General features: G+C 45.1%; 1 pseudogene; it reads left to right on the plus strand.

The window, feature by feature from the left end:
- Window positions 1-25,057, plus strand: part of LOC125535664 — a 155,382-nt pseudogene that overhangs the window by 62,853 nt on the left and 67,472 nt on the right.

Below are 25,057 nucleotides of genomic sequence, written 5' to 3' on the forward strand. Positions count from 1 at the left end.
ATCAAATCCCAAGCACTTGTGGACTTCATCAATGATTGGACAGAGTCACAAGCACCGGAGGAAAAGCCAGACAACACTTATTGGACTATTCATTTTGATGGGTCCAGGCAATCCGAGGGCTCGGGGGCTGGAGTCATATTAACTTCCCCACGAGGTGATAAGTTTTGTTATGTTCTTCGTTTAATGTTCCCTTGTACTAACAATGCAGCTGAGTATGAGGCCTTGCTCCATGGTCTTCGGATGGCTAAGGAAATGAGCTTAAGCCGGGTTAAGTGCTTTGGTGACTCGAACCTGGTGGTTCAGCAGGTATCTGGCACTTGGGATTCCAAGGATCCACTCATGGCAGCATATAGACGAGAGGTGGTTGCAGTGGCTGGTCATTTCAAGGGTTATCAAGTGGACCATATAGACCGGCGGAAGAATGAAGCTCCAGACACTTTAAGTCGCTTAGGCTCTCAACGTAAACCGGTGCCACCCAATACCTTTCTCGATGTACTGCATAATCCATCAGTGAAGATACCTACGGAGGAGGATTTGGCTGTGCCCGACCCAGAGGCTCAATTGGTGGCGGCTCTTCATGTTATTCCAGATTGGACGGTCCCGTACCTGGCATACATGAACCGGGGCGAGTTACCATACGATGAAACCATGGCCCGGCAGATAATCCGGCGATCCAAGCCAATGACCATTGTCAATGGGGAGCTACATCATTGTAGCGTCACAGGAGCATTTCAGCATTGTCTCTCTCCTCAAGAAGGTTGTGAGATTTTGCGTGAGATCCACAAGGGAGATTGTGGTCACCACACCGGTTCAAAATCCTTGGTGGCTAAGGCCTTTCGTTACGTCTTCTATTGGTTGACGGCTCATGTTGATGCTGAGGATTTGGTAAAGAGGTGTGATGGTTGTCAAAAGTTGGCATGCCACGCTCATGTTCCGGCTCAAGAATTAAGAATGATTCCAATAACTTGTCCGTTTGCAACTTGGGGGCTCGATATGGTTGGACCTTTTAAGAGGTCCAAGGACAAGAAGACCCACCTACTGGTGGTGGTTGATAAGTTTACCAAGTGGGTCGAGGCAGAGCCAGTCAGTAAGCGTGATGCGGCCACGGCGGTTCAATTCATCAAAAAGGTGATATTCCGGTTTAGCTTTCCACACGGCATTATCACTGATAATGGTACTAATCTATCGAAAGGTGCTATGGAAGAATTTTGTCAACATGAGCACATCCGTCTTGACGTGTCATCAGTGGCTCACCCCCAATCTAATGGTCAAGCAGAAAGGGCCAATCAAGAAATTTTGCGAGGTATCAAACCCCGGCTTATGTTTCCTTTAAAGGGGATGTAGGGTTGTTGGGTGGAGGAGTTACCTTCCGTGTTATGGAGCATCAACACCACACCAAACAGATCTACGGGTTATACGCCTTTCTTCATGGTTTACGGAGCAGAGGCAGTTCTCCCTAGTGACATACGTCATGACTCGCCCCGTGTGGCGGCTTATGTTGAAGCTGATAATGAAAAAGCGCATCGGGACTCATTGGACCTGTTAGATGAGGAGCGTGATCTTGCGGCGGCACGTTCGGTGATTTATCAACAAGATCTGCGACGTTATCACAGCCGCCGGGTTAAAACGAGAACTTTTCAAGAAGGCGATCTGGTGCTCCGGCTCATCCAGGATCAGACTGATATGCACAGGTTATCCCCACCTTGGGAAGGGCCTTTTGTGGTCAGCAAAAATTTTCACAATGGATTATACTACTATATCGATGTTCGAGAGCACAAAGACTCACGTAAATCGGAGGAGGAGACCCAGTGGCCGTGAAATATAGCTCATCTTCGGCCTTACTATACTTGAGCCATAGGCTCTTTTTTATGTACATAATTATGACAATGTATATATTATAATCAATATAATAAACCGGAGCCTCAGCTAAAGCGGGTCCTCTGTTGTTTTTACATCATATGTGTTTTCATGGAGGCTTCTGTTTACAAAGCAGAATTTTGTTGATCTGGCTTGTAAAGCCACACATATAAAAGGAAATCACTAGGGGGCTTGGTCATATCTGAACCTTAGCTACACCTCTTGATCGGCTTAGGGCCAAAGGGAAATCACTAGGGGGCTTGGTTGTATTCACACCATAGCTACACCTCTTGGTAGGCTTAAGGCCAAAAGGAAATTATGTGGGGCCAAAGAGAGTGTTGCACCAGCACAGCTCAAACATAGGCACCCACCGGGCACAGCTCAAATATTGCTTGGGGGCTCTTTCCTTCTCAAATAACAAAGAGTCTGCACCCTTGTAATAGGCTATCAAGCCAGGCTTGGAAGCCAGGTGTATTCACCTAAAACCCCGGGTTATCCTGCCTCTTTAAGTAACCCACTCCGTCCAGGTAAACATCGTATGACCCATCGAACGTTTGACAAGTCAATCTCATAGACCCTGAAGTTGTCAAAGTTAAAACGATGATTGGTTAAAGATTGAGGTCCATCTTAAAAGGCTTTGTAAAATGGTTTAACTCAGTGGCGTGACAACCCATGAAAAGCCTCGATTTAGGGCCTGGTAGCCCATGAAAAGCCTCACATATTCTTCTTGTATTTTTTTCCAAAGTGTTCCTTCTCTTTTGATAAATTTCATAAGTATTTTCTGATAAACCGGTGTTTATTACAACCCGGCATGGCTTACAATGCTAAATTATTAGTACATGATGAGTTATCATCCGGCCTTTATTGTTCCGGTCTGGTTTTGACTACAAGTCACCAGTTTTATATGGATAAAACCGGTGTTTATCATAACCCAGTACGGTTTTATCGTAAACCGACAACCGGGAAGGAGTCATCTATACTCCAGCTTGGTGTCATCACCCTTTAATAATAGCCATGGGTCAAACAACGAGGTAACAAGTAATTTATTCTTTATTTTATATCTGGTTGTTTTTAAACAGCCTTGGCTTTACAACTAGCCTATATATTTGGGTATCATGACCCATCCAGCGGTAAACCGCCAGGACCCCTTCAATCTCTTGTATGCAGGAACAAGTTAAAATACAACCACTGCGGATTATGCATATAATAAAGATCCCAAAAGCACGGCGAGTTATCAGTATCAAGCAAAACAAGTATGCTCGATGGCATAACAGACAAGTGTTTGAACTAGCCTATTACAAGGCGTTTTAATGCCTACACTCGATAATTGTTTCAGTAAATAATGGTAGGATGCGACAGACTAAACCGGCCTCCAGTTTAGGATTCATCACCAGGACGACTTGAAGATTGAGGGTCATCTTGAGTCGGTGCATCCTCCTCCTCTCTACCCAGTGGCTAGAAACCAATTATTGTCCAATCGATTCCAGTTAAAGATTGGAACACGGCTTCTTCACTTATAAGGGTGGAAGGATCAATGTCAGGGGCATAAGTGTGCTTACGAATTGGCAGAACAAGATCTTCTACATCATGTGTTGGCGCAGGATATCTTTTCTGATCAGCATCATAAACCAGCTGGTAATGAGACAGATCCGTTTCATCCGCCAATTTACTCGCTATGGGTCGCGGTTCCCTTGTCGGCCTTCGAAGATCATCATTATTGAATTCTGAACCATCTTCCTTTACACTGGGATAGCCTTGGCCAATATCTGCCGGTTCAAGATCTGGAATCCATGCCTTGGCCCAGATTAGCGCAGTCAGCGCGCCTGACCTTGCAGCTGATCTTTTAAGTTCATCCAACCGGGCAGGCAACATTGACAGCTTCTCGATGGTTTCTTTTATCAGCGTTGGAGGTGGCCTGTTATAAGCAGCAGCGCAAATAGCCCGTTGGGATCCAGAATACAACTGCTCTATCAAAGTATAGGCAGCCTTCAACTTCATCCGCATGTCAGAGCCCAGATGGGTAATGCGGGTCCCTATGACATTGCAAGCATCAGTAAACCGGTAATTCATATGGTAAAATGACTTGAAAAACATCATATGCGGATACTTACCAAATACAGCAGAGGTCATAGCATTTATTTGCCACTTTAAGCCGGTCAGTTCTTCGACCACTGGTTTAAGGGCTGCATCTGCATCTTCGGCCTTCTTTACTAAAGCGGCCTTCTCCATGTCCCAATCTGCACGTTCCTTCTTGAAGTTTTCCTTCAGCTTCTCCATGGCTGTTAAGGCATTGGTCAGTTCCTCTTTGGCTTTAGAAGCCTCCGCTTGCTGAGATTTGATGTTCTCTTGAAGATCGGCGGTTTGGGCGTCCTTTTTTGCTCAGCTCAGCCTATAAAGAACAGACATGTCATCAACGGGCTATATATATTTGAAGTACCAAGAGTATAACAAGTTATGCACTTTGCACTTGGGGGCTAATGCCTACTCGCTTCATTCTAGAAAATTATTTCAAGTCCCAAGTATAATGCAAGCATCATTCTTGGCACTTGGGGGCTAATGTACATCTGCTCAAAAGTAATAGTGGTTGAAGTCCCGTTTCACCTTGGAAAGGTAAACCGGCCCTTGGGGACTACGCAGGCGAAAGTTGCGAGGATACAATGCTAAAGTACCGGTTCATTTTTAAAGGATCAACCGACCATTGGAGGATAAAGTATGCAAAAGTGCGGTATTATGAAGTCTCGGTTTTTGATTACTATTATAAATCGGCCCTTGGGAGCTACTAGAATTGGTACTTACAATTGGACTTAAGAGAGAAAAAGATTGGTAATTACCTCATAACGTTCCTTCATTAAGTTCACTAAACCGGCTTCGTGATCACGGTTTGTGTACAGGCGGTTTAAAAAACCAGAATGGAGCTCCTGGGCGTTGAGGTGCGCATAGCTTGATAAATCGGTACTCCATTTGCCTTTCTCCATGGCAGCATGTTCTTCTTTGGCGCTATGTTTTGCTAAGGCCACAGGATGGCTAGGGGAGGTGTGGCCAATGCCGGTAATGATAACATCAGCTTCCTTGTCACCAGCGGCCTTTAATAGAGTTGATGGAATATCAGTAGCCTTAACCGGACTAGACAGTCCATCATCAGTATGGACTGGACTTGCCGGTTTATCCGCTTGCACTGCGGTATCAACTTCTACTTGTTCACTCAAGACATGATCTGGAGGTGGCGGGTCATCAAGCATGGCATCATCATTTGCTCTTTCCGGTTCTAGAATTATCTCTGGCTCAACAATCACATGGTCATCAGACGGTTTATCTACACGACCCTTCTTACTGGGTCTCGACTTGGCTCTGAAAGAGAAAGATATACACATCAGTATAGCACATAAGCATAAAGCGTCAAAAAGAGACAGCTTAAGACATTTTACCCAGGGACGGTCTTGAGGGGTGGAAGTTGTGTGGCAGTTGATTCGCCGGATGATGAAGGTGGCGTTCCCTGATAATTCGAATCGGACGGATTAAGAGGCTGTCAGAAATAACCCGCCTTGGGGTAAGAAGTATTGGAAGTATTTGAAACCTCAGATTGGCGCTTCCGAACCGGAGTATTTGGCAGATCGGTGGAAGTGATTACTTGGCTGCTATGACGGGTTGTGCGGCGAGCTTCGTGTTGCTGCTTCTTCAAAAGAAAGTTTGGGTCCAAGTAAGGTAGGGGGTGAGAAAATCTTACTTTCCGGATTGCTTGACGGATTTTTTGTGTTGGCAGAGGATCTGAACCGGAGGAAAGGATAATTACCTCTGCGTCGTCAGCTTGGCTGCCCTCGGCGTCATCCTGATAAATATCATTGTCAATGAGGTGTATGAAAAGTGAACCAAGAGAATCAAGTTCTACCTCTGCATCCGGTTCATTAGGGTCGTCATCAAGCTCTAAAACGATTGGCTCAGTTGCCTTCCTCTTAGCAGATTTCTTGACAGCCTTCGTTTTAAGACGAGGAGCCTTAACCGTTTTCTCCTGAGGTTAGTTTTTCCAGAACGGGTCATCACCCTGTTTAAAAGATGAGCAGAGGGTATTAAAAGTTGCACAGTTCAGAAATATCAGGTATAAAGCGGAAGCGAAACAATTCTTACAGCGGGCGGTTTGTTCTGTGTGTAAAAGGGACTTAGCCCGGTCTTACTACAGACAGCTTCCGGTTCATTCAGCATTTTCTTGACAGACTCAGTAACTTCATCATCTGTTAGCTGAATGTCAATATGACGTTGGGAGTCTTCTACGTCACCGATATACTCGCACATTAAACCGGAGCGGCGACTTAATGGCAAGATACTCTAGGATAGCCAGCAATGAACAAAGTCCACAGCTGTTAAACCGTTGGCCATGAAAGCTCTAAGCTTGGCGAGTTGTGTTGCATACGAGGCCCGTTCCTTGGCACTTAGTCATTGCGGAAGCGGATGAGTGTTGGTAAGCCGGTGAGCACGGTAACCCGACAGAGGGTTCTCATCTTCAGGAGAAGTGTCCTTGCAATAGAACCAAGTCTGATTCCAATCCTTTGGGTGATTGAGAAGTTTGGTGTGAGGAAAAATAACATCCTTCCTTTTCTGAATGGAGATGCCACCGAATTCAGTATTGGGCCCGTCTACGATTCTGTGCGACGGTTTAAGTGGAAGAAATCCCGGAGCAGCTCGACAGTTGGCTCTTCTTGTAGATAGGCTTCACAAAACACCTGAAAGTTGCAGATATTGGATACAGAGTTGGGTCCAAAGTCTTGAGGGTGGATCTGAAAGCTAGCAAGTACATCCCGGAAAAACTTGGATCCAGGCGGTTTAAAACCACGGCCCATATGATCAGCAAACACTACTACTTCGCCATCTCTGGGGGTAGGAGGATTTTCTAGACCAAGAACTCGCCACTGGATTTCATTCTTCTTCGGTAAGGTGCCAATTTTGACACATCCACTCAGTTGCTCCTCAGTAACCCGGGAAGGTGCCTAGTTATAGGAATAGAATTGTTTGGCCATTGCAAGTGAAGAGCTGGAAAAGATTACTGCCGGTTTATGATTCATAAATGACAACGCATAAAGTGTAACAGGTTGAGAAAAAAAGGAATTCAAGCATGTAGAATTGTTAAACCGGAGGCAGTTATAAACCGCCTACGATAGAGCGTTTATAAATGGTAAAGCGATGAGCAGTTTACAAGGGGGCTAATGGCATATGATATATTACTTTCTACAAGGATAGACCGCCTATGCAGATAAGGAAGATACAGATCTAAGGCAAAAATGACTAAGTGAGGAAAAACTGGTTTCACAAGATTGCATTGGAATTTTGGATCTACCGTAAGTCAGGAAAAGAAAAAATATCTAGACCTAAAAAGTTTGTTCCCGAAGCAGTTCACAAAAGGTCCAGATCAAGTTCTTATGTGTTTAAGGTTTGGTTTAATGGCCGAGATAAGGAGTACCATAGCTACTGCACGGAACACGTCAAGCTCGAGGTCTGCTATCTATGGACTAACGAAGAACCCGAAGAGAGCGCCATGAACCCGTATGAACCCTAAATGGATCTACAGAGGACAGAGGGAAAGGCTTACAGCAGTTGTTGAAGCAGCGGAGGTGTGCCACGTTTCTCTGGTGTGATCAGGTTGATGTAGCGGCCAACGGTGAGGCAAAGGTGAAGCTCGACGACGGCAGCGGCGCTCGGGTGCAGGGACGTCGCAAGGAGGAAGAAGAGATGGAAAGGCAAAGGAAAGAAAAGGAAAGGGGTCCTCAGCCCTATTTATAAGGGTAAAGAGATAAGCGACAGGCGCGGGAATTGAGGAGCCCAAATAATGGATAGATAACGAGGTTGTCGTTTCGATTGTTGGATGCTCATTAATGAAAGGGTATCTTCGACTATAAATGAACAGGTGACGTCATGGCGGTTTATTACAGATCTGTAGGATGACGTCACCGCGATTTACAAGATTTATGTGAAGGTGCAAAGGGAGGAATTCTTCTAAGTGTTGAAGATTGACATGAACAAGTTCAAATCAATCTGGGGCCTAATGTTGGGGATATTACTACTAGACATAAACCGACCAGGAGAGGTCGGGTTATCCTCGGGATAATTACCTTACTTGAAGCCCATGAAGACATGAAGGACGGCGCTTCATGGAGGCCCAAGGCCCAAAGGCGGGTTAAAGCCCGTAGATGTAAACCGACATTGATGTATGCTTGTATGATAAGATAGGAGTAGAGATCGAACCGGACACGTTTATGATCCGGCCTCGGGACTCTGTAAACCGGCGGGCATCGACCTATGTATATAAAGGGGCGACCCAGCGGCGGTTTAGGGACAGCACACAACAACTCGAGAGCCAGGCAAAGCGGATTCGCTCCCTGGTCATCGAAACCCTAGCAATTCCATCACAACTGGAGTAGGCTTTTACCTTCATTGTAAGGGGTCAAACCAGTATAAACTCTCGCGTCCTTTGTCCTCTTTAAACCTCTTTAAGCTGACCCATAGAGATGGCTCCATGACTAAGTCCTTTCACGAGGACATCCGTCGTGACAAAACCACGACAAGACCCATCCATTAGCTTAGCATTATGATCGTTTAGTTTTATTGCTATTGCTTTCTTCATGACTTATACATATTCCTCTGACTATGAGATTATGCAACTCCCGAATACCGGAGGAACACTTTGTGTGCTATCAAACATCACAATGTAACTAGGTGACTATAAAGATGCTCTACAAGTGTCTCCTATGGTGTTTGTTGAGTTGGCATAGATCAAGATTAGGTATCTCTGGGCCCTCTCGGTAATGTAGATCACTATAAGCCTTGCAAGCAATGTGACTAATGAGTTAGTTGCGAGATGATGCATTAGGCAACGAGTAAAGAGACTTGCCAGTAATGATATTGAACTAGGTATGAGGATACCGACAATCAAATCTCGGGCAAGTAACATACCGATGACAAACGGAATAACATATGTTGTTATGCGGTTTGACCGATAAAGATCTTCGTAGAATATGTAGGAGCCAATATGAGCATCCAGGTTCTGCTATTGCTTATTGACCATAGATGTGCCTCGGTCATGTCTACATAGTTCTCGAACCCATCGGGTCCGCGCGCTTAACGTTCGATGACGATTTGTATTATGAGTTATGTGTTTTGGTGACCGAAGTTTGTTCGGACTCCCGGATGAGATCACGGACATGACGAGGAGTCTAGAAATGGTCGAGAGGTAAAGATTGATATATTGGAAAGGTTCGGGGATTTTTCGGAGTACCGGGAGGCTATCGAAACCACCCGGGAAAGTTAATGGGCCTAATGGTCCATAGTGAAGGAGAGGAGGCAGGCCACGGGAGGTGGCACTCGCCCCCCTTGCCCAATCCTAATTGGACAAGGGGAGGGGGAACGACCCCCCCCCCTTCCTTCTCCTCCTCCCTCCTTTCCCCTTTCCCCTTTCATTTGGTTGGAAGGAGGGGGGCGAATCCTACTTGGACTAGGAGCCCAAGTAGGACTCCCCCCTTGGCGTGCCCCCCTTGTGCCGACCACCTCCTCCTCCCCCTTTATATATGGGGGTGGGGGCACCCCAAAGGGGCACCAAGATTTCTCTTAGCCGTGTGCGGTGCCCCCCTCCACGGTTTACTCCTCCGGTCATAGTGTCGTAGTGCTTAGGCGAAGCCCTGCACGGATCACATCACCATCACCACGCCGTGGTGCTGATTGAACTCTCCCTCGACCCTCTACTATATCAAGAGCTTGAGGGACGTCATTGAGCTGAGCATGTGCTGAATAAGGAGGTGACGTACGTTTGGTACTTGGATCGGTTGGATCGTGAAGATGTTCGACAACAACAACCGCGTTAACATAACGCTTCCTCTTTGGGCTGTGAGGGTACATGGACACACTCTCCCCCTCTCGTTTCTATGCATCTCCTAGATAGATCTTGCATGATCGTAGGATTTTTTTTGAAATTGCATGCTAAGTTTACCAATAGGATGACCCAGCCATCCCTGAACGTTTGAGGAACAAGCACATCCTTATGCAGAACATGGACTATGCCTTGGACATGTTCCTCATCTACCTGCTGACGTTGTCCATCTTCCTCGGATTTCTCGCCGAAGAACTCGGATCACACAGCTTGGGCTCCTAGTAATTAAGCCACCATCCCATTTTAGCATGCATCTAGATTTTGCTTACTACTACGAAGGATGGAATGAAAACACGCGCAGGTACGCGCTGGTGCTGATCGCGACCTACAACGGCTCAGACCTGGTCGGGAGATACGTGCCTCTGGTGGAGATCATCAAGGTGACATCCCGGAGGGGGCGGATGGCCACGGTGCTAGCCCGGTACCTGCTCCTCCCGGTGTTCTACTGTGCCGCCAGGTACAGAGGGGAGGCCTGGATGGTCGCGCTTGCGTCGGCTCTCGGACTCAGCAACGGGTACCTGATACGTCCATTTTGCATCATGTTTTCTTACTGTTATTTATAATGTTTTTACCCATAATAATGCTTTTTGGAGTAATTCTAATGCCTTTTCTCTCATAATATGCAAGCTATACACAAAGAGGAAGAATTCCGGCATCTGGAAAAGCTACGTCAGGCCACCTATTCTGCACAACTCCAAACAAGCTGAAACTTCTCAGATATTTTTTATCAATTACATGATGAATATTGGAGCAAATAACTACCAGAGGGGGCCCACCAGGTGGGCACAACCCCCTTGGGTGCGCCAAGGAGCCCAGGCGCGCCCTGGTGGGTTGTGCTCATCCAGGCCCACCTCCGGTGCCCATCTTCTGGTATATAAGTCATTTTGACCTAGAAAAAATAAGGAGAGGACTTTTGTGACGGAGCACCGCCGTCTCGAGGTGGAACTTTGGCAGGAGCACTTTTGCCCTCCGGCGGAGCGATTCCGCTGGGGGAACTTCCCTCCCGGGGGGGATCATCGTCATCTTCATCACCAACAACTCTCCCATATTGGGGAGGGAAATCTCCATCAACATCTTCAATAGCACCATCTCATCTCAAACCCTAGTTCATCTCTTGTGTTCAATCTTGTTATAGGAACTATAGATTGGTGCTTGTGGGTGACTAGTAGTGTTGATTACATCTTGTAGTTGATTACTATATGGTTTATTTGGTGGAAGATTATATGTTTAGATCCAATATGTTATTTAATACTCCTCTGATCTTGAGCATGATTATCATTTGTGAGTAGTTACTTTTGTTCTTGAGGTCACGGGAGAAATCATGTTGCAAGTAATCATGTGAACTTGATATGTGTTCGATATTTTGATAGTATGTATGTTGTGATTCTCTTAGTGGTGTCATGTGAACGTCGACTACATGACACTTCACCATATTTGGTCCTAAGGGAATGCATTGTGGAGTAGCAATAAGATGATGGGTTGTGAGAGTGACAGAAGCTTAAACCCCAGTTAGCGCTATTCCGTAAGGGACCGGTTGGATCTAAAAGTTTAATGCTATGGTTAGAATTTATTCTTAATATGTTTCTCGTAGTTGTGGATGCTTGTGGGAGGGTTAATCATAAGGAGGAGGGTTTTTCAAGTAAGAACATCACCTAAGCACCGGTCCACCCACATATCAAATTATCAAACTACCAAACACAAATTGAACCAACATGGTGAAAGTGACTAGATGAAATTCCCGTGTACCCTCAAGAACGCTTTGCTTATCATAAGAAACCGTTTTGGCATGTCCTTTGCCTCAAAAGGATTGGGATACCTTCTTGCACTTTTGTTACTACTATCGTTACTTGCTCATTACAAATTACCTTGCTATCAAACTACTCTGCTACTTATAATTTCAGCACTTGCAGACATTACCTTGCTAGAAACCACTTGTCATTTCCTTCTGCTCCTCGTTGGGTTCGACACTCTTACTTATCAAAAAGAGTTAAAATTGATCCCCTATACTTGTGGGTCATCAAGGCTATTTTCTGGCGCCGTTTCCTGGGAGTGAAGCGCCTTTGGTAAGTGGAATTTGGTAAGGAAACATTTATATAGTGTGCTGAAATTTATTGTCATCATTTGAGGGGTTTGTTCGGGGTATCTTCACCTCCACCGGAAAAGAAGTGGTTTAAATATCACCCACCTATTAAAGAACAAATCAAAGAACCGGTACCAGTTAAAGAAGAAACTATACTTTACAATGTTGATCCAGTTGTTCCTTCTGCTTATATTGAGAAACCACCTTTCCCTATTAGGAAAAAGGAACATGCTAAAGTTTCCACTGTGGTCAACAAAATCTGTATTAGAACACCTAAACCTGATGAACAATTCAAATTTGAACCTAGTATTGCTATGGTTAAAGATCTCTTGGAAGAAAATGTAGATGGGCATGTTATTTACTTCTGTGAAGAAGCTGCTAGAATTGCCAAACCTGATAAAAAGGACAAACGTAGACCTGTTGCTAGCATGCCCGTTGTCTCAGCTAAAATAGGAGATCATTGTTATCATGGTTTATGTGACATAGGTGCTACTATGAGTGATATTCCTTACACCTTATATCAAGAAATTATGAATGACATAGCACCCGCTGAAATAGAAGACATAGATGTTACTATTAAACTTGCTAATAGAGACAGTATCTCACCAATTGGGATTGTTAGAGATGTTGAAGTCTTGTGTGGGAAAATAAAATACCCTACTGATTTTCTTGTTCTTGGTTCCCCACAAGATGACTTTTGTCTGATTATCTTTGGTAGACCTTTCTTGAACATTGTTATTGCTAAAATAGATTGTAAGAAACAAACTTTCGGTGTTAGTTTTGGTGATGAGTCTCATGAGTTTAATTTTTCCAAGTTTAGTAGAAAGCTTCATGAAAAAGAATTGCCTAGTAAAGATGAATTAATTGGTATTGCTTCTATTGCTATGCCTCCTACTGATCCACTAGAAAAATATTTGCTAGACCATGAAAATGATGTACATATGCATGAAAGAAATGAAATAGATAAGATTTTATTTGAACAATGTCCTCTCCTTAAACACAACTTGCCTATTGAAACTCTAGGAGGTCCTCCTCCACCTAAAGGTGATACTGTGTTTGAATTACAACAATTGCCAGACACTTTGAAATATGCTTATCTTGATGAAAAGAAGATATATCCTATTATTATTATTAGTGCTAACCTTTCAGAACATGAAGAAGAAAGATTATTGAAAGTTCTAAGGAAGCACCGAGCTGCTATTGGATATACTCTTGATGATTTAAAGGGCATTAGTCCCACTCTATGTCAGCACAAAATTAATATGAAACCTAATGCTAAACCCGTTGTTGATCATCAACGTCGGTTAAATCCAAAAATGAAGGAAGTGGTAAGGACGAAAATCTTAAAACTTCTGGAAGCAGGTATAATCTATCCTATAGCTGATAGTAGATGGGTAAGTCCTATTCATTGTGTCCCTAAGAAAGAAGGTATAATTGTTGTTCCTAATGATAAGAATGAACTTAATTGATTTTAGAAAATTAAACAAAGCAACTATAAAAGATCATTACCCTCTGCCTTTTATTTATCAAATGCTTGAAAGATTGTCTAAGCACACACATTTTTTCTTCCTTGATGGATACTCTGTTTTTTCACAAATACCTGTTTCTCAACATGATCAAGAAAAGACCACTTTTACTTGTCCCTTTGGAACCTATGCTTATAGACATATGCCTTTCAGTTTATGTAATGCACCTCCTACCTTTCAAAGATGTATGACTGCTATATTCTCTGACTTTTATGAAAATATTGTTGAGGTTTTCATGGACGACTTCTCTATTTATGGGAAGTCTTTTGATGATTGTTTAAGCAATCTTGATCGAGTTTTGCAGAGATGTGAACAAATAATCTTGTCTTGAATTGGGAGAAGTGCAATTTATGGTTAATGAAGGCATTGTCTTGGGTCATAAAATTTCCAAAAGAGGTATTGAAGTGGACAAAGAAAAGGTTGATGCAATTGAGAAAATGCCATGTCCTAAAGATATAAAAGGTATTCGTAGTTTCTTAGGTCATGCTGGTTTCTATAGGAGATTTATCAAAGACTTTTCTAAAATTTCTAGGCCTCTTACCAATCTTTTGTAAAAGGATATTCCTTTTGTTTTTGATGATGATTTTTTACAAGCCTTTGAAACCCTGAAGAAAGCCTTAATTTCTGCACCTATTGTTCAACCACCTGATTAGAACTTGCCTTTTGAAATTATGTGTGATGCTAGTGATTATGCTGTTGGTGCTGTTCTAGGACAAAGAGTTGATAAGAAACTGAATGTTATTCATTATGCTAGTAAAACTCTAGACAATGCTCAACGAAATTATGCTACTACTGAAAAGGAATTCTTAGCAGTGGTGTTTGCTTGTGATAAATTTAGACCTTATATTGTTGATTCCAAAGTAATTGTCCACACCGATGATATTGCTATTAAATATCTCATGGAAAGAAAAGATGCTAAACCTAGACTTATTCAATGGGTTCTCTTGTTACAAGAATTTGATTTACATATCATTGATAGAAAAGGAGCTGAGAACCCCGTAGCTGATAATCTATCTAGGCTTGACAATGTGCCTGATGACCCACTACCTATTGATGATAGTTTCCCCGATGAGCAGTTAGCTGCAATAAATGCTGCTCATAGTACTCCTTGGTATGCTGGCTATGCTAATTACATTGTTGCTAAATATTTACCACCTAGTTTTACGTACCAACAAAAGAAAAAAATCTTCTATGATTTAAGACATTATTTTGGGATGACCCACATCTTTATAAAGAAGAAATAGATGGTATTATTAGATGTTGTGTACCTGAGCATGAATAGGGACAAATTCTACGGAAATGTCACTCCGAAGCTTATGGAGGACATCATGCTGGAGATAGAACCTCTCACAAGGTATTGCAATCTGGATTTTATTGGCCTACTCTCTTCAAGGATGCTCGTATGTTCATCTTATCTTGTGATGAATGTCAAAGAATAGGCAATATCGGTAAGCGTCAAGAAATGCCTATGAATTACTCACTTGCTGTTGAACCATTTGATGTTTGGGGATTTGATTACATGGGACCAATTCCTTCCTCTAATGGGTATACACATATTTTGGTTGCTGTTGATTATGTTACTAAATGGGTGGAAGCTATTCCAACCAGTAGTGTTGATCACAACACCTCTATTAAAATGCTTAAGGAAGTTATTTTCCCAAGGTTTGGAGTCCCTAGATATTTAATGACGGATGGTGGTTCACACTTTATTCATGGTGCTTTCCATAAAATGCTTTCCAAGTATGATGTTAACCATAGAATTGCATCACCTTATCATCCTCAGTCTAGTGGTCAAGTTGAACTTAGCAACAGAGAAATAAAATTAATTTTGCAAAAGACTATCAATAGGTCCAGGAAGAATTGGTCTAAGAAATTAGATGATGCACTTTGGGCTTATAGAACAACATATAAAAATCCTATGGGCATGTCTCCTTATAAAATGGTTTATGGAAAAGCTTGTCATCTGCCTCTTGAGTTAGAACATAAAGCATATTGGGCAATCAAGGAGCTCGATTATGATTTCAAACTTGCTGGTGAAAAGAGGTTATTTGATATCAGCTCATTAGATGAATGGAGAACCCAAGCTTGCATGCCTGCAGGTCGACTCTAGAGGATCCCCGGGTACCGAGCTCGAATTCGCCCTATAGTGAGTCGTATTACAATTCACTGGCCGTCGTTTTACAACGTCGTGACTGGGAAAACCCTTGCAGGAAAACTCCTCTCAAAATGGGAAGGCCCCTATGTTATCGAGGAGGTTTATCGGTCTAGAGCCATCAAAATAAATAATGTCGAAGGTACTAACCCAAAGGTTGTCAATGGGCAACGAATAAAACATCATATCTCAGGTACGCCCATTAATGTTGAAAGTAATATTATCCAAACTATGACACCGGAAGAACACATAAAAGAGTCCTTCTGGAACACTCCAGAATCGTGAAAATAAGGAGGTGCATGATACGGTAAGTAAATGGAATCCGAAAAATCCGCAAAAATATTTTTTGTCAGTTTTGGAATATTTAGAAAAATAGGAAAATAAGAAACTACTGGGAAGCATACCTGGTGGGCACAAGACACTAGGGGGTTGTTCCCACTTGGGACACCTTCCGAACTCTGTTTTTCTTCCATTTGCTTGTTCCCCAAGATGAAAAGTCTATATATACTCCCCGAACCAGTTGATCATCGTATCGCGGAGAAATCCCCTGTTCTTCTTTCTTGCTGTTTTCTATGCAGTTCTAAAAATATGTCGTCCCAAGACTCTAACGGAGACAACTATGACTCACATCTCATTGCTGGCCCAAAGACCTATGGGGACCTATATCGTTATGGTCAAACTACAGATGACGAGGACGATGCTCACTTGATGAGGATCGGTGATTCAAGCTCGGAGGAGGAGGATGTTCCTCTACCTCAACCTGGGGGTATGCACGTGGAGTTCAAGAAGTCAAGTCTCCCTAAGAAATCCAACCGGTCTAAAAACCAATCTATTCCTTTTCATTTTCAACAGAAAAGCAAAAGGGATTTATGTGACAAGATCTTGAAGCTGGAGCTGGAAGTCGATGATTTAAAGGAGGAAATTTCTCTCCTTAACTACAATATGAAAAAGTTGAAGGCACAATTACCATCACCACCATCATCTTCACCACCAAAAGAGAATTGAGTATCGGGTATGGGTACTCCCCTTGGCTTCCGCCAAGCTTGGGGGAGGTGCCCCGGTATCATATCATCCCACTATCTTTTTGCCTTTACTTATTTTAGCTCGATCTTTTGCTTTAGATGAATAAAAGTTTAGTTCGATCCTTTCCTTTCGAGAGTTTGCTTAGTGATCTATCCTTGTAATCGTGCGCAAGATATATAATAAAGTTAGTTTGATTTTTTTCTTTCTTTACTTTCATGTTGCAATAAAAAAGGAAATAAATCAAGAAGATCATATACTAATCTTATGGTAGGTGATGAAACCACAAAAGGAAAAGTATAAGTAGAAAATTTTATTAGAGATTTACAAACATAGCATTAGTCAATGATGCAACTCATGAAAGAATTAATAAGGGAATAGAAGATACATATATAAATATACTATCCTAGAAATCTTTTGTGATTGTGAGCCCTCATCAAAATATTATATGCCAAAATTATTGACATTGGACAAGGAAGACAAATTAATGGTTTACGTTTGTTTATATTTGTTGGGGAACGTAGTAATAATTCAAAAAAATCCTACGTGTCGCCAAGATCAATCTAGGAGATGCTAGCAACGGGAGAGAGGGAGTGCATCTTCATACCCTTGAAGATTGCTAAGGGGAAGTGAGGGAGTCCTGGATTAGGGGGTCTCCAGACAGCCGTACTATATCCTTTGGCCGGACTGTTGGACTATGAAGATACAAGATTGAATACTTCGTCTCGTGTCCGGATGGGACTCTACTTGGCGTGGAAGGCAAGCTAGGCAATACGGATATGTATATCTCCTCCTTTGTAACCGACCTTGTGTAACACTAGCCCTCTCCGGTGTCTATATAAGCGGGAGGGTTTTAGTCCGTAGGACAACATACAATCATACCATAGGCTAGCTTCTAGGGTTTAGCCTCTCCGGTCTCGTGGTAGATCTACTCTTGTACTACCCATATCATCAATATTAATCAAGCAGGACGTAGGGTTTTACCTCCATCTAGAGGGCCCGAACCTAGGTAAAACATCATGTTCCCTGCCTCCTGTTACCATCCGCCTTAGACGCACAATTCGGGACCCCCTACCCGAGATCTGCTGGTTTTGACACCGACATTGGTGCTTTCATTGAGAGTTCCTCTGTGCCATCGCTAGAAGGAAGGACGTCACGTCTCGTCTTTAAAGATGGTACTACTGTCGAGGGAGCTTTGGCTGTCGGCCAAACTCTCCGGCTAAGCGGTTTCATCATGACCGCCTGTTCGGCCGCCGCGTCGACGATGACTTCTCGGGTCATCGAAAACAGCCTCCACGTCAAATCGGCACTCGCCGAACAGATGGATCCAATAGAGCTCACCTCCTTAAACGATCTCTTAGATCGCATCGCCGCCCTGGGAGTCGCTACGGACTATGATCGGATTGGGCTTAAACCCGATCAAAGGGAGATTAACTCTCCACCGGTCACCCATCATATTGCAATGGTGGAGGAACAATGCGGCGACCTTTCCTCCATCTTGAGGACCAACTATGTCTGGATTCCCGAGCTCTCTGAGCCGGGCGCCCGTTCGCAGGAGGACAACACCCAATCCCTGGACTTAGAGTCAGGCAGCGGGCCAGGGTTATCGGGTCACACCCCGGAATCAGAACTTTCAAAATTGGAAATTCCTCGGCCCCTGGATCCCAGATCAGGTGAGGGTTCGGGTTCAATTTCACCCACCCACCCAAACATAAGCGATCTTTCCCACATCAGGCAAGAGCCCCATGAAACAGTACATCACTACTGGGCCAGATTCCTCCTTGCGATGAACAAGGTTAAGGACTGTCGCGAGGAAGACGCAATCTTATTTTTCCGCAATAATTGCACGGACAAGGGAATCCTTAACGCCATAAATCGCCGTGAGATAACATGCTTCGCTGACTTGGCGTCCATAGTACGAAAGTACTGTGCGGTGGAAAGTGCCTGGAAAATCGAAACAAACTTTTGGGATAGTCCGGCCCTGAACACAAACCCAGTCTGAAATAAAAGGGTGCATTATCACAATACACCCGGGTTAACTACCAAAAAGCAAAAGCCCTCTACGGGGCAAGGAACCGTACTAGAGGGATGGCTCAACGGACCCTGCAAAATTCATAGTACAACGGATGCAATACCAACGCACAGCCTTAGAGCATGTTGGATACTCCGGCAGGTGGCCAAAAGTGGTGAGGATCTACTCCTCCCAAATACCACAGAGCACCATCCCGTGGACAACAATACGGTGTTAACGGTCTTTGAGACCTTCACGTCAAATAATAGACGCAAGCGAACACTCCGCAGCATGGACGAAATCTGCCACGTAGCAGCAATAAATCCTTGGAGTGACACGGCTATTACCTTCAATGCCAGTGACGAACCTAAATTCCGAACAGCCTGAGCACCAGACGCACTAGTCCTCGGTCCAATCGTGGACGGCTTTCGACTCACCAAGGTACTCATGGACGGCGGCAATGGATTAAACCTCATCTATGAGGAAACTCTTCAAAAGATGGAAATAGACTGGAGCCGCGTTGAGCAAAGTAGCACAACCTTTAGAGGAATCATCCCCAGTCGGGAAGCACGTTGTGCTGGGAAAATCACACTAGATGTGGTATTCGGCACGCCGGATAATTACAGATCCGAAGAAATTACATTCCAAGTGGCCCCGTTCAGCAGTGGTTATCACGCTCTTTTAGGACGGGAGGCATTCACAATCTTCCAAGCCGTACCACATTACGGGTACATGAAGCTCAAAATGCCCGGGCCCAACGGAATCATCACTCTCGCCAGCGATCCAGACACAGCACTCCGCGCCGAAAACAAAACAGCCGCATTGGCCCTCGAGGCATTATCCGAAGCCCTCTCGGCCGAGGAATTAACTACGCTATGCTCCACAGTGGACCGGGATGATGTGATACTCGACAAGAGATCCAAGTCCACCTCTTTTAAACCAGCGGATGAAATAGTCAAATTCCAAGTCCACCCAACGGACCCTACAAAAACAACCTCCATCGGGGCACAGCTAATCCCCACTGTGGACGCCGCACTACGAGAGTTCCTGCGCGAGAACTGGGACATATTCGCCTAGCATCCCTCAGACATGCCAGGAATTCCACGCAGGCTAGCCGAGCATAGCCTCAATATCCTAAAGGGATTCAAGCCGGTCAAGCAAGCTCTTCGGCGTTTCTCTGAACCTAAGAGACAGGCCATGGGAGAGGAACTAGCCAAGTTATTGGAGGCCAGATTCATCAAAGAAATAAAACACCCAGACCGGCTAGCAAACCTGGTGATGGTACCAAAGAAGGACAAATCCTGGCGCCTTTGTGTCGACTTCAAAGACCTCAATAAAGCTTGCCCAAAGGATCCCTTCCCCCTCCCACGCATCGATCAATTTTTTTTCTACCGCAGGACATGAGTCATTGTGTTTCCTCGACGCATACTCTGGTTGCCACCAAATCAAGATGGCGGAGTCCGACCAAGCCGCAACGGCATTCATCACGCCATACGGTCCCTTCTGTTTTAACACAATGCCTTTGGGCTCAAAAACGCCGGCGTAACATATAAGCGCATGATTCAGACATGTCTGGAGAAACAAATCGGCAAAACAGTAGAGGCATACATAGACGATGTGGTCGTCAAAATCAAACACGTCGACTCTTTGATAGACGACTTGAGGCTCACATTCGACAACCTCCGAACATATGACATCAAGCTCAATCCAGAAAAATGCGTTTTCGGCGTACGGCCGGAAAGCTCCTGGGATTCATTGTCTTCAGTAGAGGTATTAAAGTTAATCCGGCCAAAATCTGAGCGTTGTCACAGTTGGCTACCCCAACAGACCTCAAACAAATCCAGAAGCTAACTGGATGCGTGGCGGCTCTAAGCCGCTTTATCTCCCGCTTGGGAGAAAAGGGTTTACCCCTTTATCGCCTCCTTCGGTGCACCGAACACTTCGAATGGACGGACGCAGCCACAGCCGGATTGGAAGAAATAAAGGCCATTCTGGCAACCAACCCGATCCTGGCCGCACCAAACATCGGCGAACCAATGATGTTGTATATTGCGGCAACTCATCAAGTTGTAAGCACAGTGCTCGTTGTCGAACGGGAAGCGGACGGACACAAATTCCCTCTTCAAAAGCCGGTATACTATGTATCCACTATCCTCACTCCATGCAAATCACGGTACCCGCATTACCAAAAAATAGCATATGCGGTATTCATGGCATCACGGAAACTGCGACACTACTTTCAAGAGTGTTCGATTACAGTAGCCTCGGAAGTTCCACTTAATGATATTATCAACAACCGCGACGCTACGGGCCGGATTGCCAAATGGGCTATTGATCTCCTTCCATTCGACATAACATACAAACCTCGCCGAGCCATTAAATCGCAAGTACTGGCTGACTTCGTCGCCGAATGGACGGGGCCGAACTCCCTAAAGAGTACGGCGCATACTCCAATTGGATCATGCACTTCGACGGTTCTAAAATGTTGGCCAGTCTAGGTGCTGGCGTCGTCCTGGCGTCCCCAACCGGAGATACCGTTCGGTACATACTACAAATATTGTATACAAATTCCAACAATGCAGCCGAATATGAAGCTCTGTTGCATGGTCTTCGGATGGCAGTCTCCATGGGCATTCAACGCCTGGAAGTGCGTGGGGATTCGAACCTCGCAATATCCCAAATAAACGGAGATTTTGACGCCAAGGATCCGAAAATGGTAGCCTATCGAAATGTCGTCCTAAAAATGTCAGCTCGGTTCGAGGGACTCTAATTTCGCCATGTGGCTCGGGAAAACAATCAGGCGGCGGATATCCTCGCCCGCATCGGCACAAAACGTGACGTGGTCCCTCCCAACATATTTCTGGAAAGGCTCTTCAAGCCATCCATAGCATGGGAAGGGGACATCAGTAACAACAGTCCGTACCCGGCCAAAATACCCGATACCGAACTCTCTGACACAATCGGAGGCTCCGCCACCGAAATAACACCTTCAGCCCACGAAATAATGGCCATTATTGCCCCGTGGGCAGAACCATTCCTGGCCTACCTAACTAGACAGGAACTTCCGGAGGACCAAAATGAGGCACGCTGCATAGTGCGGCGATCCAAGGCCTACAGGGTCCATGAGGGAGAATTGTACAAGAAAAGCACTACCGGAGTCCTTCAAAGGTGCATCTCCGAAGAGGAAGGGCGGAATCTTTTAGCAGAAATTCATGCCGGACTCGGCGGCCATCACACCGCAGCCCGGGCTCTTGTAAGCAAGGCTTTCCGTATAAGATTCTATTGGACAACGGCCCTGGCAGATGGACAAGACTTGGTCCAATGTTGCGCTGGTTGCCAGCTCTTTGCAAATCAAAGCCACATGCCACCCACCGCCCTCCAAACAATCCCCATTACATGGCCCTTTGCGGTCTGGGGGCTTGACATGGTTGGACCCCTTAAAGGGGGAACCCACAAGAAAAAATACTTATTGGTCATGATGGATAAATTCACCAAATGGATAGAGGCTAAACCGGTTAAAACAGCCGAATCCGGACCGGTGATAGATTTCATATCCGGGGTTGTACACCGTTACGGCGTCCCCCACAGTATCATCACTGATAACAGCACGAACTTCACGGCCGATGAGGTAAAACTCTGGTGCAGCAAAATGGGCATCAAGCTCGATTATGCTTTAGTCTATCACCCACAAACCAACGGTCAAGTCGAACGAGCAAACGGTCTTATAATGAGCGGCATTAAACCCAGATTATTGTGTTCCTTAACGGAGTCTGACACGCACTGGGTAGAGGAGCTCGACTCCGTACTTTGGGGGCTGTGGACCATGCCGAATTGTAGTACCGGATATACACCATTTTATGGTGTACGGCGTAGAGGCAGTCTTGCCATGTGACATAATTCATGACTCACCTCGAGTGCGCATGTACGAAGAAAGAGAAGCCGAGCTCGATCGGCAGGACAGTCTGGACACCTTGGAGGAAGAGCGCGACGTAGCCAAAGCCCGTTCCGCATTTTACCAGCAACAAGCTCGCAGATACCAAAGCAGAGAAGTACGGGCCAAAACTTATAACATTGGCGAACTAGTTCTACGCCTGTCGGATAAGAAAAAGAATAGGCTCGAGCCCAAATGGGGAGGTCCCTTCATTATCGACCAAGTTCTGACCGGTGGAGCATACCGACTGCGGGATGCATCGACTAGTCAACTCGAACCAAACCCATGGAACGCAGCCAGGCTCCGAAGATTCTACGGCTAGCACTGGACTCTATGTTAGTCCCCTCCCTTTGTCCATTTTCTGCATATGCATCATCTATCTTGTTTCCCTTTCTTTCTTTTTCTTATTATTTCTCTAGGCCTTCAAGGGACACCTTGTGCTTCACTTGTACATTACAGATGCGCTAGCCGCACTCTCCATACCTGGGGGCTTCTTTCACAGAAGCTTAAATTATTTACCTGGGCCTCACGCCCAACACATGTGTTATACTTCCGCATGTACCTTTTTTCACCATTATATGCATCGATATGACTTAAGTTTTGGCCAAGCTGGGTTGCCTGGCTCTTGTATTTATGCCCTACGTTCCCGTTAATTCGGCTAGGGCATAAGGGGAGCACCTCTGTGATTGTTACTGTCGGGTCAGCCGGATGTGTACCTCAGACTGGGTGAAGCCGAAAGCTAGCGTTCTTAAGGGAATATTCGGTCAGTGAACAAAAGATGACTTTTATTTATTATCCATATCTGCCCCTAGATGCTTTTTCTACGTTTCTTATCGCAGTCCGAACATGCACTTTAGGGCATGCTTACCCAGGGAAAGGAATCCTTAATGGAACTATTCTCCCTGGAAGATGTTTCTTACTACCCATGTAATATAACATAACTAGTTGGGCAGTTGTCTCATAAAGCACTAATGACCCCTACGCCTGGTCTCCACGCATACCCTGGTTCTTATATAACTGAGCGGGTATTTGGATTCACTCCGGACTATCGGGCTCGGAGGTTGAAGCGAAAAGGTCTGCAACGACAAATGATCTACAATTTGGCTAGAAGGCATTATACATGTCACTTTAATTACATAGTCATGCAGACTGACTAAACTCCTCTTCTATACCATCTAACAGGCGGTCTAGCTTACAATCCCGTTGGGAATACTTTGCGGCTAATTCTACTTGCCCATAAACTAAGCTAACGGGGATCTCTTTTCCGTCGGGTCCCACAGGTCCGACCTCGGCCATGTGATTTGGGTCTGCCTTGGTATACTGAGTCTTCACCATGGCCCAGGCCTCTCTGGCACCCTATCGGCAGGCCGATATCTTCCATAATCGGAGGCGCCGCCATGCTCCCTTGAGCTTCTCCGTAAGCTCTGCAACGCCCTCTGGCAAGGAGACAGATGGCCACAAAGCCTGGGCAACACCTTGCATCACCTGCCGAACTTGTTCGTGCAGATGTGATAGCTCGGACAGAAGATCACCCGCAGACCCGGGCATTTCCTCCGCGGGACGACCCGTCAGCATACCTACAGGCATAACGCTATTAATCGACTTCTTCGCCGAACTCCTTTAGTAAGATTCGTTCAAGCACTTACTAAAAATGCCGCACCGAAGCCGCTTATTCTCCTTCTCGGTGTCCGCAAGCTGGCCCCAAACGTCTTTTAGTTTAACGTTCAGCTTAACATTGGCATCTTGAAGACTGTTTTTCTCCAGCATAACCTTACTCAGCATGCATTTGCCAGCCTCTAGCTATCGCATAACATGATGGTCCCCTGGACTTTCTCCGGACTCATCTGCAAAATCAATTGTTAGATCTGCAGACACGCCGCACACTATATGGTAATCACCATTCTTTAAAGTAAATGTTACCATCGCGAGGCTTTTTCTGTTCCTGCAATGCGGCAAGAGCGGCCCCCGGTTGGGTCTTGCATTCCTCCAGCTCCTGGGACAGCCTAGTATTCTTCTCTGTAAGAACCTGCACATTATAGATGATCCTTAAATCAGTTCTGCTAACTGTTTCAAGTCTCAGGGGCTACTGATACATATAAATCGTCAGATTTACTCACCCGTACATCCTTTACATACTGATTCGTGGCTCTGGCTAGACCATCTTGAGCAGCACGGAGGTACGCCCCTCCAGAATTGAAGGCGTCGAACGCCTCTGGTGAGAAACAAGCGTCCAGGAGTATGGCCCGGTGGCGCCTATGATTCATGGCGCTTTCCACTTCTGAGTTTGTAGCGGACAATCTATCTGCATCCTCTGTCGGAGGATTATCCAGCGCCTACCCCATATCGCCTTCCGCCTCTATGTCCGGTCCTGGCGCCCGACTGGTGGAAGCTTGATTGGCAGCATCGCCGGACATATTTTGGCAAGCGTTCTTTCTGTTAAAGAAACGCGGGCGTCATTACATTTCAAAAAAGACGAAAACCACGGAGCAGGGTTTTTCCTATACATTTGCGCCGGCGTCTCCGTCCTGACCGCCTTCCTTTTTGGCCTACCCGGCCTCGGCACCTCTTGTT

The sequence above is a fragment of the Triticum urartu genome, chromosome 2 (assembly GCF_003073215.2).
Source record: "Triticum urartu cultivar G1812 chromosome 2, Tu2.1, whole genome shotgun sequence".
Taxonomy (NCBI): domain Eukaryota; kingdom Viridiplantae; phylum Streptophyta; class Magnoliopsida; order Poales; family Poaceae; genus Triticum; species Triticum urartu.